At 44.3% G+C, this 3,979-nt stretch overlaps 1 long non-coding RNA gene across 1 annotated transcript; it reads left to right on the top strand.

Moving 5' to 3' along the window:
* Positions 1 to 645: 645 nt before the first annotated feature.
* LOC113978249 lies at positions 646 to 3,596 on the top strand. The gene is made up of 3 exons (XR_003537521.1): positions 646 to 725; positions 2,297 to 2,372; positions 3,287 to 3,596. It is a non-coding gene; the product is annotated as an uncharacterized LOC113978249 (long non-coding RNA).
* Positions 3,597 to 3,979: the final 383 nt, after the last annotated feature.

Raw genomic sequence — 3,979 nt, 5'->3', positions numbered from 1 at the left:
ATTAAAAAACATTATTGCAGAATCATCACAGAATGGTTTGGGTTGGAAGGGACCTTAAAGATGATCTTTTCCCAATCCCCTGCCATGGGAATTGGCACCTTCCACTAGCCCAGGTTGCTCCAAGCCCTGTCCAACCTGGTCTTGGACACTTCCAGAAATCCAGGGGCAGCCACAGCTTCTCTGGGCAACCTGTGCCAGGGCCTCCCCACCCTCACAGCCAAGAATTTCTTCCCGATATCCCATCTATCCCTGCCCTCTGGCAGTGGGAAGCCATTTGCCCTTTTCTTGTCACTACGAGCTCTTGTAAATAATCTCTCTCTATCTTTCCTGTCACCTCCCAAACATAAAGCTTAGCAAAAAAATAGGGACAAGACAGGAGTGGAAGGGAGAATTTAGAAGTATAAGAAATGCTAAGAATAACTGCAGAGGGGAATTTTATTGGCGAAAATGAGAATTTTATATAACAGGATGATTTTTTCTCTTAAGGAAACAAAGATCAAGCAATTAAAACTAGCACACTGATTAATGCTCTGTCCTGGGCACTGAGGTTTGAGGAGGTCGTGCTCAGAGCCCCTGCATATTCTGTGTTGTCACAGTGACAGAAGAGCTGTACATTCCCCAGGGAGCTGCGGCATCTTGTATCCGTGGAAGAGGAGGCAAGGCTGGGAATCCTTTGACAAAGGCTGGCTAGAGCCAGGCAAGCTTGGTTGTAGCTCTGATTTAAGGTAACTTTGCCCATGTCCAAAAAATCCATAATGATCTTCCAGTGACTTTCCTGGGGCTGGGATTTACCATGAAGAGCACAGTGCACAACAACCCTGAGGGTGTGTTCAGAGAGAGGGGCAGGCTGGGCACTGCCCCAGGGCTCTCTGCTCAGCCCCTGTGTGCCTGGACTGGAAACACTTCAGCTCTGGAGTTCAGGCATCAGGACAGGAGGATTTCTGTGATGCTTCAGATATACTGGAATCCAAGGGCCTGCAGTGTGAAAGATGCCCAAGATACCTCAGTGGGCAGGGCTGGGCTGTGTCAGCTCGGGAAATATTTACTCCATCCTATAAAACAGGGAGCATTGATACTACCAGGAAAAGTTCATTAGCAAAACGGACTATTGATTTTGTGTTGCACAACTATTTGTATGATTTTGAGTGGATTTTGGTCTGTGTAAAGAAATTATGTTATGATATGGTTTGGAGCTGGCTCTCTGCCAAGTCTCCAAACCTTACCACAAGAAGTCCCCCCCCACCCCAAACCAGGGGAGAAGAGGGAAAGGAAAAAAAACAACCGAGAAAACCGAAAACGAGAGAGAGACAAAGCAATATATAAAAATATATTTACATTTATATTACAGTTACACACAGTTGAAATATATATACAATTTCACAGGGAAAAGGGAAAGGGGAAGGGAAGAACACAAACCAAAATAATATATATATATATATATCCCGATCAGTAGCCCAAGGTCTATCAACTAAAAGAATTAGCAAAGAATAGCTTACTACTCTCCTTGGGACAAGGGAGAGTCCCGTTGGAGCGACTGCCGGCAGCCTCCGCCTCCCAAGGTCGACAAGGCCTTCCCAGGCCTCACTCCCCAACCCGACAGACTCAACACAGGGAAACCTGCACCTCCAAAGCCGCCGGAAGGAAAGAGAGCGAAGGCATCTCCTCCTTTCTTCTTATACCCCAGCTTACGTAAAAATCGTAGGGAATACCGGGGAAATCTGGGCACTTCCTTGGTTACCAACTGGTCACCAAGGAAGGCCTAGGCCAAACTACCACATGTGTGAAAGTTGAATTATCAGTGTGAGCTTTGAGGAGCTGCTGAGCCTCCATGGTAGCACCCAAGACTTCTCACGGTTGGTTGTATGTACACTATGCTCTGCTTATACATCAAATATACAAGAGCTAAATACATAAAAGATACGAGAGATATAAGCAGATTACTTTGTACATAATCCTTTTTCCTGAGGTAAGCTTTAGGTTGGCTGTTAGGAGGAAATTCTTCCTAATTTAAGGGTGGTGAGGCCCTGGCACAGGTTGTCCAGAGAAGCTGTGGATGCCCCTGGATCCCTGGAAGTGTCCAAGGCCAGGTTGGACAGGGCTTGGAGCAGCCTGGGCTAGTGGAAGGTGTCCCTGCCCATGGCAGGGGGTGGAATTAGATGAGCTTTAAGGTCCCTTCCAATCCAAACCATTCTGTGATCCTGTGATGATTCTCTGACTCTGCCAGGACTGTAGGAGGAACCTTTCTATAAATACTCAGTAACTGCCCTGAATGATGATTTCTGAATGTTTTTTTCAGTAACACTGACGTGATAAAGCTGGACAATGTCTGAATTACCTCTGCTGAAACCCAAGGAGTTATTCTGTAGCTGATGGTGAGACTGAAACCCATTAAAGCTGGTTGGTTGGTCAGTTGTATTTTATGAGAACCACAGAAGTTTGGCCTGTGGGTTTGGATTCTTTGCTGAAGTACTTTGAAGCATTAAGGGGAGGAGAAGGTACTGGAAAATGTGATCCTGGTGAGTACATACAGGGCAAGGTCTGCCTCTGTATCCTCAAGAAATGAGGTGCCATGCGAATGTAACTTTGAGTGAGGTCTAGAGATTTCGGTCCTGTCTAGGTATAAAACAACTAAAGGAATGCCATGGACTTCACAGAAGGATAATAATCTGGGAAATCTACTTTAAAAAAAAGCATAAAGTGCCATAAAACTAGCCTTGATTCAAGAGAGAGCTATGGAAATAGAACAAGATTCACAAGTAATTCATCTCAAGCTGTAGACTGGTGTGTATGACTCCACAGCAAGAACATTAATATCTGTTAAATTCTCCACATTAGCTTAAACATTCCAGAGAAAGGATGTAATTCTCAGTTGTATAGGAAAGGAATTCACCCTTCCCCCAGTCCTTCTGCTTCCCAGGGACTCTAGAGAAATGCTAATATCAGGTCAGCCTATTTTTGTTCCCCCTTTAGTAACCAGGTCAAGATTGGTAGTGACTGAAACACGGTCCCATCAGAGGAGTTTGGTGTGAGGGATCAGGAAGGGCTGGTTGCCATTGGGGTGGTGGATGCTGAGCATCCAACCCAAGCTGGCAGCTCACTCACAGGCTTCACAGAGATTTGAATTTCAGTTCACATGATGGTTTGTGGAGCATTGTTCACCTCCCATTGAGGCAAAGCTTGTAAGCTTGTAAGCTGCTTGTACTTAAAAATAAGTAGAGATGCAGTACTAAGCTGAGTAATATTCTTTAATCTATCCTGACTCCTTTTTTTCACTTTTATTAACCAGGATACTGCCAGGATTAATTAAGTTTGGGGAAGATTTTAGCTTGTTTTGACCAAGTGTCTGTTGGAACATGAAGCAAGGAAATAGACTGCGTCTGTGGCAAAGAACAGTGGGGAATGGGGAGGAGAAGCACTGGGAGGAGGTTTTGCAGGAGTCACAAAATGAGTAGAATAACCAGATTTCAAACCTGTCCAGTGTACCTGGCCTTGTGTTCAACCCCTTAGATGGTCAGCGGTGCCATCTTGTGTTAAGTGGGTGGTATTTTGGGGAAAAGATGGATACGAGCCCTTGGGAAAGGGTTCTGGAAGAGCTCTTGAAAACTCCTGGTGTGAAATGAGAAGAACAGTGAAACCCAGAAGTCAATGAGACAGAAAGGCAGAGGATGATCATATATATAAATATATATATATATAAGTCAGCATATATATAAATATTATATATAAAACATTATATATATATACATAAAAATATATGTAGTTGAGGCACTGGTGTTCAAGGCAGTTTAACAGTAGATTTTTCATTTAAACTGTGACATTTTCCATACTGGTACAAATAACAGCAGTGCATGTGATGGGTGCATAGGGGTTTCTCTGAAAATAATCATTGTTGTCAAGAACTGGAAGGGACTGCCCAGGGAGATGGTGGAGTCCCCATCCCAGGAGGTGTTCAAGGAATGACTGGACATGGCACTCAGTG

This window comes from Neopelma chrysocephalum, unplaced genomic scaffold, assembly GCF_003984885.1.
Source record: "Neopelma chrysocephalum unplaced genomic scaffold, ASM398488v2 Primary Assembly neopelma1_303, whole genome shotgun sequence".
Taxonomy (NCBI): domain Eukaryota; kingdom Metazoa; phylum Chordata; class Aves; order Passeriformes; family Pipridae; genus Neopelma; species Neopelma chrysocephalum.
This window is presented reverse-complemented; position numbering and strand designations above follow the sequence as displayed.